The sequence below is a fragment of the Hemiscyllium ocellatum genome, unplaced genomic scaffold (genome assembly GCF_020745735.1).
Source record: "Hemiscyllium ocellatum isolate sHemOce1 unplaced genomic scaffold, sHemOce1.pat.X.cur. scaffold_89_pat_ctg1, whole genome shotgun sequence".
NCBI classification, from domain to species: domain Eukaryota; kingdom Metazoa; phylum Chordata; class Chondrichthyes; order Orectolobiformes; family Hemiscylliidae; genus Hemiscyllium; species Hemiscyllium ocellatum.
Genome location: NW_026869294.1, coordinates 148,966 through 165,709, shown reverse-complemented (window position 1 = coordinate 165,709; position 16,744 = coordinate 148,966). Strand labels below are relative to the sequence as shown.

Genomic DNA, 16,744 nt, shown 5'->3' with positions numbered 1-16,744 from the left:
AGGGGGATGTGAGTCCAGGAGAAAGGGTGTCTTACTGCAGCTGAACAGGCCTTTGGAGACATCCCATCTCGACTATTGTGCAATATTGTGTGCAGGCTTGGTCTCCTTACCTAATAAAGGACAAACCTGACATTGAGGGAGAGCAGTGAAGGATGACCAGACTGATCTCTGGGATGACGAGCTTGTTGTGGAAGCAGGGTTTGGGGTGACTGGGCCAATATTCCATGGGGTTTAGGAAAATGAGTGGAGATCTCAGTGAAATATACAAAACTCTGACAGGGTGAGACAGATTAAAAGCAGGGATGATATTCCCCTGGCTGGGATGACTAAAACAAGGAACCACAGTATTAGATAAGGCAGGTCACTCTGAAATGAGATGAGAATAACTGGTTGCACTCACAGACTGGTGAACATGGGGAATTGGCTTGCACCTGGAAACCAAGACACTGATTATAAATAAGGATTTAGAGACAGTAAAGGGATGGTGGGAGAGCAGGAGTACGGTGTGGAACTGAAGGGCCAACCATCATTACATGGAATTGGTTAGCAAACTCAATGGACCAAACGTACTACTGCATTTCCTATTTTATAACTTCCAATGGTTACTCACATTAACGGATATGTATATCATGTGGGGTAAGTGCATTGAGGAGATGTTTTTCCATGAACTAGAATGGGGGAGGCTCAATGTGTTGTATGACCTACTCCTTTCCCGCTGTTTCTGTGCAGTCAGTGGGAAAGCTCGGTAAATGTTGTCACAAGCTCTCAGATGTTAAGAAGGAGGTCTCTGCAGAGTCGACAGGACTGTGTTCCCATTCCCTTTTCCGACACTGATGCTGGGGCCGGGTGTTCTGTCGGGTTTCATCCTTTCAGTCTTTGGAGTAGTTTGATACAAGTGAGTGCCTTGATTGGCCGTTTCAGAGACCATTGAAACGTTTATCACATGCCAGGTCTTTGGAGTCAGTTTTAGGCCAGCCCAGGAAATCACGGGAGATTCACTTCCTAAAAGTACATTGGAGAAGGAAGTTCTGTTTACAATCGACATTGTCTTCAAGGTCACTGTTACTGACCCCAGATTTTAGATCTCGATATTTTATTAATTGTCTTTAACTTCCACCAGCTGCCAGAACATTAGCCTGGTTTGGATTAGTAATCCAGTGACATTTTCACAGCAGCACCATCTCCACATGGGGACCTGTCAGAGACAACACTGAGCAGGGTATTTCTGTGCTGCTTGACAGCTCTGTCAAAAAGAACTCCTACCAACTTGACTGTCGTGATGGGACTGAGGGGGTGGTAAATGATCAGATGGCAATTATTCCCGTTTTAGGGAACGGGACTTAGCTGAGTAATTTTCCACATTGCCAGGGAGATGTCAGAGTTGGAGTTGGAATTAAACAGCTTCCCCAGCGACACGGCTTGTTGTGCAACACAAGTCTTCAGTCCTATTGCAGGAATGGTGTCAGGGCCCATTGCCTGTGTCATATCTACTGTGTTCAGCTGTTTCTTCATGTCACGTGCAGCGAATCACATTAGTTGAAGACTGGCATCTGTGATTTTGTGGGCATCATGGCGAGGGTGATGATTATCATCGACTCAACACTTCTGGCAGAAGTTGGTGCAAATAAAACATCGTTCTCTTTTACACTGATGTGCAGGTCTGTTCCATTATTTAGGATGGGGATGTTTGTGGAGCCCTCTCCTCCAGTTATTTGTTTAAGCGTCCATCACCATTTATAACTGAATGTGGCAGGACTGCAGGGCTTCGATCAGATCTGTTGGTCAAGTCTGCTGGCATAAATGAGTTAGCATCAGGTTAAGATTCATGTGATTCTGACTCTGACATGTTCACCCACACTGGTCACTGAGCCATAGATGGTGTTGATGGTAATGACAGCCTGAAGTGTTATCCTGGCAAAAAGTTACAGGTTGTGGTTGGATGCTGTTCTGCTTCTCCCGCTGCTGTGGTCTAAAGCACTACATGAATACGCAGTTTGGAGCTGCAATGTCTGCAATGCAATTCTGCTGTCTGTTCCCCAATTCTCACTGAGACCCATTCACCCATCAGCCCTGCACTCAGTGACCTAACCTGGTTTCTGATGTGGAAATACTTCCATTTCAAACTCTCATTCTGCTGAGGGTCTGTCTCCCCGGGTCTTGCTTCCAATCTGACACATTCCGCAAAAGCATTTAACTGATCTTAATTCAAATGTTTAATTCACCTGAATCTTTTTCCTTGAGAAATACCATCTTCTGTGTTTAAAGCGAATGTTTTCCCTCTGTTTCTTTCCCTGACCATGATTAAGAGCTCTGTAGTCTCAGTGATACCAGAGTTATGTAGTTTCAGAGCCAATGAATTCTCTGGATTCCCAATCATCTACACCACATTGTATATTTTCTCTTTTGAATTGATGCCTTAACACTCGTGGCTGCCTTGTCCTCCCATGAGTATGTTTCATGTTCTTGGGGTTGCATTTCTTGTATTATCTTCCAAATTATCCCCAGAAACTCGTCCCATTGCTGCTCCATGCTGTTTCCTGCTCAGCTCCCCTCCAATTAACTCTGGACAGCTCCTCCCGCCTGTCTTTGTAGTTACATTGCTTAATTATAACCACATTACATCTTGAAGAGATGTAAACTAAAAGAAGGAGCTTTGAGAGATGGGACACGAAGAATAATTGGTGGAATTCTAAACCAGCTACAAAGGGAGAACGAGAGAGCGAGTATATCGAAGTAGGTGAACATCCCCGAATATTTTGGCCATGCCTGTGTGCTGTGGTCCTTTATACAGTGCACGTACAACAGAGTAATATATTCAAATGCTAAGTCTGATGCCAGAATATTTGTCTCCAATGATATGACAGACATTAGCTTTGGAAAGAACCCAGCAGGCCAATATATTGAAATAAGTTGGGAAACCAGAAACAAGAATTTGGAGCACACATCCTGGTAAGAATGAGAAATTAGAGTTGGGAATCCCAGAAAAAGAGGGAACGTTGAGAGGATCAAATAATGTTTTAATATTTTATCAATTTTATACATCATTTGTGACTTATCTGCACACACACACATTGATTAAACAGTATATATACAATCTTTTTTCCACCATTTAAACTGCCCTGTTGTCGTGTTACGAGGATACATGAACACCAACTAGTCACCAAAAGACATGACGCACTATCACTTTGTTCCATACATACAGACAAAGAAGGGCACCCCTTTGACTGGGACAAAGCACACACACATACTGAGACACGGAAGGACCTTCTTAGAGGAATGGTATTCTAACCAGAAGTCCATCAATAAACTCATCAATTTAGATTCTGTCTACATTCGATTGTTAAAATAACCGGAAATGACATCACCCACTTTAAGAAACATAGTCATGGTGACGAAACTTCTGAAAACATACCTTCAAGCTCAGTGAGCTAACTTGCACACATATGAATTTTTTTTTGTTTATTAGTGGAATTTAGGAGTTCTCTGTCGCTCACGTTTTGACAGATTATGATGTGAGGTGAGCTTTTCTGGGTATATGGTTTAATTAACAGAGGGGTTTGACATTGATGTTCTACAGTTTGGGGCCTTGCCATATGGCATTTGGACAGACTTGAACAGATCTGAGATACAACAGGTCCCAGCAAATTCCAACTCATTGCAATTAGTGACTTTGAGCTTCAAATAAAACCATTGGGAAAATTCGTTTAATTTTGTTATTTGTGGTTGGTTAAATGAAAAGTGAGGGAAATGGCTTTTAACATTACTGAAGAGGTTCCCGAATTTTCCAAAGAAATTTAGAAAGACAGAAGGAGGTCATTTTTTAGAATGAGCCAATAGGTTGGAATTGGGTTTAACCAGGGAGAAAAGGGAAGCTGAAATTGTAATGGAGTTGGTCAAGCACTTTGATGTATCAGAGAAATAGGCAACTGCAGTAGAGTTACATTAACTTAAATTACAAATGTGGCAACTGGAGTTAGAAGATAAGTAAAGGGGCGGAAACAGAGAGAGAAAAAAGAGAAAGAGAAGAGAAAGAAAGAGAGAGGGGAATTGAAATTCAGAAGTTGGGAATTAGGTAAGAAAGTTAAATGAACAGGATGGAGATGAAGGGAGAACGTAGGGATGTATACAACTAGGTTAGTAACTTGTCATATTTCGGTGAGAAAAATGTCAAAACGTTTTTTTATTTCATTTGAAAAAATGACACGGCAGTGAACTTGTGGGTAATGCTAGTTCAGACTAATCTGGTGGGCACAGCTAGTGAGGTATGTGCAGCGCTATCAGACGAGGGATCCAGACATTATCACGATGTCAAATTGGCTATGTTGATTCGTTATGAATTGGCACTAGAAGCATATAGACAGAAATTCGGAAAAATAGAGACGGAACCAGGTCAGACTTATATTGAGTTTGAAAGAATTAACCACAGTCATTTTGATAGGTGGGTTATGGTCTTAAAAATGGATAAGACCTGTGAGGCTTGAAGGAAGATTAATCTGTTGGAGAAGTTAAAAGACTCATTTCCAGAGATAGGAAAAAATCATGTGAATGAATAGAAAGTTCAAGAAGTGAGAAGCGCGGCAGAAATGGCAGGTAAATATGCATTGTGGCATGTGATGAAATTTAGCATCTGGCAAGAATTTCATCCTGTGGGGGATAGAAATTGGGAGAGGGAAGGTCACACATTACAAAGCGAACAGTAGCTCACAATAGTTTACCACAGGTGAAGAAAGAAGCCCATGGGGGTTGAAAGGTGGTGAAAGGCCTCAGGTGCTCTCACTGTAAGGGAGTGGAACACATAATATTACAGTGCTGATGGTTTAAGAGGGGCACAGGGAAAAAGTTGTTATCACTGCAGTAAGATGGCACACCGTGCTGGGCGTTAAAGAAGACACTTTGGGGAAAGATGCGGTAGAAGAGGCTAAGCCAGTGGCATTAGTGAAACTGGTAAAGGAAACCCCAAGTGCAGCCGAGGAGCTGCAGGACATTGCACAGCCTAGGCAAGGGCTGGGTATGGAGGCAGTGCCTGATCTCACTAAACAATTCAGCTCTATAGACAAAGTTTACTCAGAAAGAACAGGGGGAGAAGGATAAGAAATTATAATTTTGTGAGATAAGGGATCTGCTCAGTCTCTACTAGTTGGGAAGTGAGGCACCAGAAAAGCACAACAGACCAGGCAGCGTCCGAACAGCAGGACATTCGCATATCAGGCAGAAACCCATCGTCCGGAATGTGGTGGGGGACAAGGGGCTGGAAGATAAATACGAGAGTAGTAGCTGAGCTGGTGGGAGGGTCACTGGGAAGGCAACAAGAAGATGTAGGTAGGAGTGATAATCATATGTCGGAGGGGAAGGTGGAGTCGATAGGTGGAAAGGAAGATGGCATGTTAGGGCAGTTCAAGAGGGCGGTGCTAGGTTGAACGGTTGGATCTGGGAGAGGTTGGTGGAGGGGAGATTTGGAATTTGATGAAGTCAACGTTGATGCTGTACAGGTTGGGGGTTCCAGCTGTCCTACCACCCCCCTCTCCAACATATCACCATCACACCCCACCTGCATCTACCAATCGCCTTCCAAGCTCCCTTTCACCCAGCTCCACCCCCCACCCACCCATTTATTTTTCAACCTCCTTCCCCCTCCCTTACGCCCCACTTTCCTGCTGAAGGACGTATGCCTGAAACGTCACTGCTCCAGCCCCTTGGATGCTGCCGACATGCTGTGCTTTTCCAGCCACACACTTTTCAACTCTCATCTCCAGCATCTGCCGCCCTCACTTTCTCTCACCCTCTAATAGTACGAGATGAAAGTTTTTTGTCACTCTTTCTGACATGATAATCAAGAACGTGATAACTTGTGAAATGGGGACAGAAATTAAGCATTCCCTTGTGTAACATCAGGTTGGAATGCCAAATCAAGATTGGGGAAGTAACAGTGACAGTGAGTAACAGAGTGTCTGTTCTAGGAATACAGTTTGTTCTTGGGAACGATTTAGCAGGAGGCACCCCTTGTGGTGGAGAAGCCAAAGGAAGATGAGGGAATTGGTGAGTTAAAAGAAAATTACCCAGGATTTTTTTCCAGACTGTGTAGTAACAAGATCCCACTGTCATAAGTTACAGCAGGAAGGAAAAACGAACGAAAAAGACAAATGAGTTGATGCTCAGTGAACTGACACCCTGTTTGATGTGACGGTGCAGGAAAAACCTGAACAGGCAGAGGTGTTCCGTCCTGAAAGGCTAATGGACGTACAACAGAGATATATACACACACATACACATGCACACACAGAGATAATGAATCAGAATATATTGTTGAACGTTATTAACTTAAAGATAAAATCATAAAATTAAAATGGAGACCCCGATAGGTTACTTATTGAACAAGAATGATTAAGTTCCACGCTGGCCTGACAATATTTTAATGTGTATATGATAAACAAATTGTCGGAGATAGTTGTGGACAACGACAAATCTCTCGCATTTTTTGGAATATTTAAAGACCGGAATATGAGACTATTTCATTGGAGTCTTACCTTACCGACTTTAAACTTACAAAATGTACATACTGTGGCTCCTACAATGTGATAGCAGATGTGTTTTCATGGATTTAAAGGAAAAAGTGTAGATAAGATTTGACTTATTCCAGTGTTGTATTGGTGTGCAGAATTAATATGAATGATATAACTGAGATTAACACTTTGGTATTTCATAAAATTGGGATTAAGAATTAGAGGAAAACAAATGTAGCCATCTTTTCATTCTGCTAGTTCATTTTATTTTCTGAAACGGGGAGATGTTATGAAGACAAAAACATATATGGACACTTTAAGACAGATCGGGTTTTGCTGAATAGAAATTAAAGATTGAGATGCCAGCTGAAGGTCACACTGTTCCACATATCACCATTAGCTGAGAAATGGATTCCTGAGTTTTGGTTGCTGTTTTGACAGCCATTCAAATGTAACCAAAGAGTTTAAATAACGCTCAGGATACCAGATGCCAACAGAATGTGAATATTATTGTTTGGACACCTGGACAGCAATCAAATTATGAGAATTATTATATCATGGGGAGCATATAAACCCAGCATGTTGAACACTGGAGGGAGAGCTGCTGCCATCCAACAGTAGAGCAACTGCTGTAGAGCAGGAGTGCTAACTGACCATCTCAAACACTCTCTCTCAAAGACACATGTTCATGTCAAACCTACTTGCAACAAAAAAAATGACCCGGGGAGATGCAGCTGAAAGAGTGAAGACAGCGGGGAAGATAGAGACTGTATGGTCTTGAGATTGTAATGTTTAATATGTGGGTTGTTGGAACAGCATATTTTTACAGAGTTCGAGTCAGATAGTAAGTAGCTAAGAAAAGAGGGACTTGTATTTGTGAATAGTTGTTGTTTAGTGTTCACTATTAAGGTTAAGAAACTAACTTGTTAATTTCTGTTTAAAAGGAGGTCTGTGTCACTCATATTTTAACAGATTACGAGGTGAGGTGAGCTTTTCTGCGTGTTTGATTTTAATTAACAGAGTGGTTCGACTCCACCTTGTAAATGTCCATCCACGCTCACCCCATTTCCATGCAGTTGGCCCATATCCTTCCAGTCCTTTCCTACCCAAATATTTATCCAAACGCATTTGAAATGTTGTTAATTTACCCCCCTCAACTACATCTGCGAGTAGCTCATCCATGTACCAGCGTCTGTGGAAAGAAGTGGCCCCTCAGGTTCCCCTTTGTTCCTTTCCTTCTAACGTTAAACTGATCCTCTCTCGTCCTCGATTCTCTACACCTTGGAAAAAGACTGAGAGCATTAACCCTATCTATACCCCTCGTGATTTTGTACAGCTCTATAACAACTCCCCCAGTCTCCTACACGCTAAAGAAAATGTCCTGTCTTGTCCAACCTTTCCCTATAACTCAGATCATTGGGTCCTGGCAACATCCTTGTAAATTTCTTCTGTACTCTTTCTAAGTTAATAACATCCTCCCTTAAACAAAGTGACAAAACCTGAACACAATACTCCAAGTGCGGCCTTACCAAAGTCCTGTATAACTGCAGCATAAATTCCCATCTTCTATACTCAATATCCTGCCTGATGAAGGCCAATGTGCCAAATGCCTCCTTCACTGCCCTGTCTACCTGTGACTCCACTCTCAGGGAACCGTGCACCTGAGCACCAAGGTCTCTCTGCCCCCTGCACCCCTTAAGGCCCTCCCATTCACCATGAAACTCCTACCTTGATTTGAATTTCCAAAATGCAAGACCTCACGCTTCTATATTAAATTCCATTTCTCGGCCCATTTCCCCAACTGATTAAGGTCCTGCTGCAATTTCTGATAATATTCCTCACTGATCATGCTCCCACTTACTTTAATGTCATCTGCAAACTTATTAATCATACCTTGTACATTCTCAACCAAATCATAGATACCAAACAGCTATGGACCCAGCCTCCAGTCTGACAAACATCTTTCCACTAAACCCACTTCTTCCTACCATCAAGCCAACTGTGTATCCAATTGGACAGTTCCCACGCATTCTACATGTTGTAACCTTCCTGAGCAGCCTGCCATTTGGAAACTTATCAAACCTCATCAAAGCACTCTAAGAAATTTGGGAAGCATGATCTATGCTGTCTATGCTGACTGCTCCGAATCAAACCCTGTGTAAGTAATGGGTGCAGTCAATGGTATGCTGTCCTTCATTGTAAGATGATTCGAGTACATAAGTGAAGCCATCTTTCAGCTGTTGTAGAACCTTGCTGAGAGAGCATTTGGAGCATTCTGTACAGATTTGATGTCCTTTGTAAGGAATGGTTCCCGTACCATAGACACGGATGATGGTAACATGAGGATAGAGTGAGGAAACTGAGTGTTTAACCTGCAGAGTGTGATAGACGAAAAAATGGTGATGCTGAAACATGAGGAGTGGCAGGGGTCTCTTATTTCCAAAACAGAAATTCCATACTTTACCCAGGAGTTATTGGTTTGATTTATTGTCACGTGTACCTCAGTACAGGGAAACACTTTATTTATGAGCAGTGGAGGCAGATCATAGTAAACATGGCCAGACAGATCATAGGGTGGAAATAGACTTGGACAGAGTAAGGCATAACGGTTACATTGAACAGGATGTGCACTAGACAAGATCAACATGAACAAGATCAGCATTATTTGAATTTAGAGAGTCCATCCATCAGTCTAACGTGACTTTCCTAATAGTTTATATGCCTTAATTAACTCTCCCCACGTTATTGTGTAGTCGGCGTGTGAACCCGAACTGAACGTCAGGTTGCTCACAATCCCCAACAGCAGCCACAATACCTTCCATCTGAAACAGGTAGCCATTCCCATCAGCATCCACCCTACATAGAGAACACCAGGCTGGCTTCCCGGAGATGGAAGGAGCCTTCTTGTAACTTCACACAAGACATATGGCTTCCCTCCTCACCGCGAGAAAACCACGTTAAAGTCCCACGTGTGTATCATGACAGACGGAGCTACGAGGAACAACGTGGAGCAGTCTGTGTGTGCAGCCTCTGCTCCACTTGGTCATCATGTTAGAGCATCAATTAGGAGACAGCGAGGACTGTTGATGCTGAAGATCAGAGTAGACAGTGGTTTGCTGGAAAAGCACAGCAGGAGAATCGACGTTTCGAGCATAAGCCGTTCATCAGGAATCAGCATCAATTACCTCATTCTGCCCCGTGTAAGTGCATTGAGGTGGGAATGGCCTCCTACTGTTCCTGTGTAAGTCACTCAAGGGACTGACTGGCTTCTTCCTCGTCCGATTGGGTCAAAGGCCTGATTGTGTTACCCCTGGTTCCTGAATGACAGCTCGATGTGCTGACTAGTGTGATGATGCTGTAGCTTTAAGAAGTTATTTTGTTCTGGTTTATTTTAAGAGAGAGATTGAATGACCGTTACCAAGCTGGCTAGTTAGGACCACTTGAATAAACAACTAGTGATGCCTTGGGTTTATTTTAATGCAGATGGAATGGGTGTGGTCAGCTTTCACAGATTAGGATTTCTGGGTTTCGGTTTCTCAGTAACATCAGAAATTATTGGGGTCTCCACCGAGTTGAAAGTTTTAGTGAATGTCTCCTGGCAGCTCCTCTCTATGAATTTTCTCTTGGTGCTGTTTTTAAATCCTGAATTGGAGAAATATTTGTGTCATTCAGTGTCTGAATATTCCTTTTTTCCAAGGGCTGTGTTCATGTGATTTTCCAGTATTGGAACAGTTCATTAGTATTAGTTCCTAGATCTATTGTTCTGTTAACTTGTCCAATATAAATACATTATTCTAAATTCTTCTTTCTTTGGTTTTATTTCATCTATCGTATTTAAGCAAATGGGGTTATGCTTCACACCGAGTTGTTTGTCCAGTAACATTGCATCTGGAACAGACATTTTACATTTTCTTTAAAATAAGAAAACATTAGAGTCTAGGCTACCGCCTTCAAATATTGTCGAGGGGCTCTGGTGTGGCCCATCACACTAGAATCCTTCCCTTCTTGAGTAATATGTTGGAGGCACTGAATGGGCTGTCCCTGTTCTTCTCTAATAGTGTCAATGGGTTGAATGACCTCCTCATATTCCTGTGAAACCAGTGTAAGGTGCGGAATGAACTCTTAGTTTACTGTGGCAATGTGTAGTGTCAGACAGTCCTTTATATGAATGTTACAGACTCTTTAAAAGCACAAGCCTCAATGGAGTCCATGTCTTGCTGCACATGGACGCAGTCCAGTTCAGGAGCTGACGGGGGCGTCAAATTATTCTGAACATTGTGGAATCCTAGGTGACCATCCCCACTTCTGATCTTATGGCGGGGAGAGTGAGGGTGGGGAGACATTGATGAAGCAGCTGAAGATGTTTGTGAAGAGGAAGCTACCCTGAGGATCTCCCACAGAGGTGACCCAGGACTGAGATGATGAACATCTTCCTTTGTGCCATGTTTGACTCCAAACACTGGAGAGTTTTCTCTGATTCCATTAAGTTCAGATTTGTTCAGCTCCTTGATGTCAACAGAAGCCTTGATATCAGGGTCAATCATTTTTACCTGACCCCTTGTGTCAACCTCTTTTGTTCATATCAATAGCCATGGTATAGGAGCAGCAAGGGTTTTCTTCAAACAGGTGGTATTGAATGTCAGGGTTTCTCTTCTCAAGAGTGTTCGGGGAGCCAGATGACTGAAAGTATTTGAAGAGGAGGTAGATGGATATTGACCTGTCAGAGAGTTGAGGGCGATGAAGAATTGGGTATGAAAGAGGATTTCAGACCGAGAGCAGATCAGTCATGATCTTAGTGAAGGGCAAGGCAGGCTTGGGGAGTGAACGACCTGCCCCTGTGTCTGATGTTCTCACATTCTGTTATTGGAAAGTTAGTGGGTGATATTTTCATGAATGTTCTGTTATTGAATGTTGCCGTCAGGGAGACAAGAGGATTTTGTGAGCCATCGCTGGGTGAGGTATGGGGGCTGTATTCATAGTGAATTTGGGTCTACAATATGACCAAGAAATAGAGCACAAGTTTCAGAGAGAGGAAGCTCTGTACAGAGAGATGAGGGGCCTCTTTCATACCCAGCTTGGGTTTTATAAGTACACTTCTCAAATCACCTCAAACCGTGTGGGACACCCTTAAAGGGCCGAATGATCTCCTCGGTTTCTGTGCACCAGGTTATAGAAGTAAGTAGCCTCTAAATGCTCCTGCCGAACAGGTTTAATGGGCTGAATGGAACACAGGAACATGGGATTGAGGGACAGGAGTGAGTCATTAGATACGTTGAACCTTCTCCACCAGGCACTAAGATTGTGGCTGATCAGGTTGTGGTCTCAGCCCCACTTTCCTGTCTGCGTCCCATTATCCATGACTCAGTTCTCTGTCAAATATTTCACTAACATAACTGTCAATCAATGTGAACATAGAGGCATAATAAACTTCCAGTGAAAAGGATTCTGATTTGGACATTACTTTCAGAATTTTTTGTCATCCCTCTTATAGAATCAGTGTCATGCAGAACAGAAACAGACCTGTTAGTCTAATCTGTTCACAACGAGCTGATATCACATCTGATCCAGTCCCATTTACCAGCGTTTGGCCAATATCCCTCCTCTTTCAGATACTTTTTAAATGTGCGATTGTAACTGCCTTCACCACTTCCTCTGACAGCACTTTCGGTACACACACCACTCTCTGTGTGAAACATTTATCTTCAGGTCCCTTCTAAGTCATTTGTCCTCACCTCTTCAAACTATGCACTCCTGTTCTGGAGTCCCCTACCCTGGGGAGCAGAACATATCTGTTCAGAATATCTATGTCCCTGATGATTATATAAACCTCTATAATGTTACCCTTCAAGCTCTGACACTCCAGGTGGAAACACCTCAAACTAATCATCCTCTCCCTAAAGCGCAAACCTCCAGTCCTGGGACATCTGTGTAAATCTTTTCTGCAGAAAACCGAGTTGTACGCAGTATTCTTAAAGTGGCCTCACCAACATCCTGAACAGATGCAACATGCCACCACAACCCCTATACTCAATGCTCTGACTGATTAAGGCAAATGTGTAAAATGTGTTCTGTACTGCACTGTCTGCATTCGACTCCACTTTCAAGGAACAAGGTACCTGCAGCCCTATGTCCATTTGTTTCAGAACACTCACCAGGCCCTTACCATTAAGTGTACAATTTCTGCTCACAAGCCTCAAGGCTGAAAAATACCCCTCTTCCTTCAAGCCAATTGTGACGAGCTTCTTCTGTATCCCATGTGACCGAACCTTACTAATCTGCCTACCAATCGGAATGTTATGAACACCTTGCTGAGGTCCATAATGACAATATCTACCAAACTGCCTTCATCAATCTTCTGTATCAACTCTTCACAAAACTCAACCAAATTAATGTCCCATGATTTCCCATGCAGAAAGCCACGTTGTCTACCCCGATCAGCCCTTACCTTCCCAAATGTATGTAAATGCTATCCCCCAGAATCCCCTCCAACAACTCACCCACCACCGACATCAGGCTCACCGGTCTATAGTTCCCCGGCTTTTTGGGCCACTGTTTCCTTTTCTAGTCCCACTCCTCCACTGCTCACAACAAATGTTAAATGTAACCAGGTCGGTGATGTGGCCGATGATATTGGTCTCAGACTGGGTCAGGGTCAGTTTTAGGAACAAGTCAGGCTAGTTTCTATAATCTGCTCAAATAGCACGTTTATGATCCAGAGCAACGCTACTCCAACTATGATGGAATGCTGAATGGCAAACTGGATATTGCAAACAAAGACTCGATATTTCCCGTTCTAAAACACACACACACACACACACATTCTGCAATTTCACGTTAAAGAACCTTGTCCAAATATTTGTGTAACTAATGACAAAAGGAAAAATTGAGAGATTGTCCAAAATGTTATTCTGCTTCTGAAGATATTGTACTCACACAGCTGCTAGCAATGGGATTTTATCCTGGGACAGTTGGAATTGGGCTGAATTCCCTTTGCATTCGGCAGTCAGGAGGTTCCAGGTTAGCACAGTGGCTCAGGAGTTCGCACTGTTCCATCACAGCATCAGGGGTATGAGTTCAATTCCAGCCTCGGGCGACTATCTGGGTGGAGTTTGCATCTTCTCCCCTTGTCTGCGTGAGCTTCTGATGGGCGCTCCCATTTCCTCCCACAGCCCAAAGCTGTATAATTCAAGTGGGTTGGTCAAATAGTCCACAGTGTTCAGCGATTTCTACTTTAGGTGCACTAGTCAGTGGTAACTGTAAGGGCATGGGAAGGTTACTCTTTGGAAGGTTGGTATGGACTTGTTGGGCCGAAGGGCTTGTTTCCACACTGCAGGATTCTATAAAAATAAGAATGGTAACGATGACAGTAGACTTTTGTTTTAGCTCGTGCACGTTACTGTGATGGGGAATAATGAAGGAGAGAGAGTGCAATAGGCCGTTTCTTCTCTGGCAGATGACATTGTCTCCCTCTCTGAGTTGAATCACACAATAATGTCATTCTCTCCCAAACTGGACCATGTGAGGTCTCCTTGTACATTGTCCAAACTATGTCTCCATCACATTCCCTGTTCCATGTCGGTGCATCATTGCTGCTGTCATACACAGAGCCATACCCTGAGCAGAAAATGGTCTCGGTCGATTTGAAGATATGTTTATATGTCCCTGCGTCATTAAAAAATAAAATGTTTAATGTATTCAGAATACATAGAACATGGAACATAGAACAGTCCAGCACAGAACAGGCCCTTCAGCCCACCATGTTGTGCCGACCATTGATCCTCATGTATGCACCCTCACATTTCTGTGACCATATGCATATCCAGCATATAAATGTCCCCAATGACCTCGCTTCCACAACTGCTGCTGGCAACGCATTCCATGCTCTCACAACTCTCTGTGTAAAGAACCTGCCTCTGACATCCCCTCTATACTTTCCTCCAACCAGCTTAAAACTATGACCCCTCGTGTTAGCCATTTCTGCCCTGGGAAATAGTCTATGGCTATCAACTCTATCTATGTCTCTCATAATCTTGAATACCTCAATTAGGTCCCCCTCTCCTCCTCTTTTCCTCCAATGAAAAAAGTCCGAGCTCAGTCAACCTCTCCTCATAAGATAAGCCCTCCAGTCCAGGCAGCATCCTGGTAAACCTCCTCTGAACCCTCTCCAAAGCATCCACATCTTTCCTATAATAGGGTGACCAGAACTGGACACAGTATTCCAAATGCGTTCAAACCAAAGTTTTATAGAGCTGCAACAAGATCTCACGACTCTTAAACTGAATCTCCCTGTTAATGAAAGACAAAAAACCATATGCTTTCTTAACAAAACTGTCCACTTGGGTGGCCATTTTAAGAGATCTATGTACCTGCACACCAAGATCTCTCTGTTCCTTCACACTGTCAAGAATCCTATCCTTAATCCTGTACTCAGCTTTCGAATTCAACCTTCCAAAATGCATCACATCGCATTTATCCAGGTTGAACTCCATCTGCCACCTCTCAGCCCATCTCTGCATCCTGTCAATGTCCCGCTGCAGCCTACAACAGCCCTCTATACTGTCAACGACATCTCCAACCGTCATGTCATTGCAAACTTGCTCACTGATTCTTCAATCCGCTCATCCAAGTCATTTTTAAAAAATTACCAAGAGTAGAGGCCCAAGGTCAGAGCCCCGAGGAACACCACTCACCACAGACTTCCGGGCAGAATATTTTCCTTCCACTACCACTCACTGTCTTCTGCTGGCCAGCCAATTCTGTATCCAGCCAGCTAACACAGATACCTGTGTTAAAATGAATTCTTTGTTTTAACAAATACAGAAATTGCTGGAAAAACTCACCAGGTCTGTCAGCATCCAGATGCCTTTTACATGATGTAGTTGTACCAGCCTCCACCACTTCCTCTGGCAGCTCATTCCATACGCACACCACCCTCTGTGTGAAAAGGTGCCCCTTAGGCCTCTTCAAAACCTTTCCCCTCTCACTTTCCACCAATATCCTCTAGTTTTGGACGCCCCTAACCTGGGGAAAAGCCTTGACTACAAACCCTATCCATGACCATTCTGATTTTATAAACCTTTCCTGCTGCGAAATGTGACTCCAATCAACACGAATGGCTGTACTTTCAATAATCCTGGGCCGAAATGCTGAAATTCAACACTGACACCTGTTCTTTCTCCATCAAGTCACAATTCTAAAACCAGTTTCATCAGTTTGTTCAGATATATTAGGAGACACTTCTGTGGGATTTACACCTAGACCTTTGTGCCCGGAGGTAGGGACACGAGCACCACTCGGCAATACCCATAAAGCTGTAACATTATTCACTGTGTTTGTTCATCAGCCTGTTATGACATGCTGAGACATACCTCTGCAGCAGGCAGGACATGAATCCACACCTTCTGGTCCAGAGCTAGGAACACTACCAAACAATTTCAGGAATTGGAATCAAACCCAGTGCCTTGGCTCAGAGACAGGGACACTACCCACTACACTACTGTACCCAGATTTTGGGTCACATTTTAAGGGGCAGCGTTCAGCTCGGTGTGGATTTATTATAATCAGGTTACCATTACTGAACTACACAAAACATTTTGTGTTGTTAAACTAGTGCAAGATCGAAATTAACTATGACCATCTTTAATCGCTATTATCTGTAGTCTGCAATATTAGGGAAAGAATCCTGCAGACACACTCTGCCCAATGAAGGCTCTCAAATAGATATTTATTACTGAACACCAGGCACGGAGAAAGACCATAATTTCTGGTCCCAAAACACCGACCAGTATAACCTAAATCTCACGTATGTCTACCCTCTGCCTAAAACCATGAAATGATACCAGGCCGCTGATTACTGTCCAGCCTCTCCTCCCCACTGACTGTGTCTGCAATCCGTCCCTCCTCCCTCTAACCACACAAGGCAAACCAAGCTCAGGGTCTTTGTGAAAATCAAGGCCGGACTATGCAGGCCTCCTGGAGAGGGGTGGGCATTTTAAAATTAAACGGGAAGGTGAGGAGGTGGTAATATCACTCACTGGCCGAGGCGTGGCAGATGGATTTAAGTTTTGATGAATGAGAGGTATTGGATTTGGTAAATCCAACAAGAGTAGGACTTATACAATTAAACGTAGGGCCTTTGGCAGTGTTGTAGAACAGAGACCTAGGCCATCAGGTATAATTCTTTAAAAGTTGCATCTCATATAGATAATGTGGTTAAGAAGGTGTTTAACACACTTGTCTTCAAA

The 16,744-nt window shown here is 43.3% G+C and overlaps 1 long non-coding RNA gene across 1 annotated transcript; it reads right to left on the bottom strand.

Annotated features, from left to right (window-relative positions):
* Positions 1-8,967: 8,967 nt before the first annotated feature.
* On the bottom strand, positions 8,968-13,535 carry LOC132814751 (uncharacterized). Its single transcript, XR_009644477.1, has 2 exons — positions 13,434-13,535; positions 8,968-10,142 (listed from the first exon to the last, which is right to left on the bottom strand). It is a non-coding gene; the product is annotated as an uncharacterized LOC132814751 (long non-coding RNA).
* Between the last annotated feature and the right edge of the window lie 3,209 nt (positions 13,536-16,744).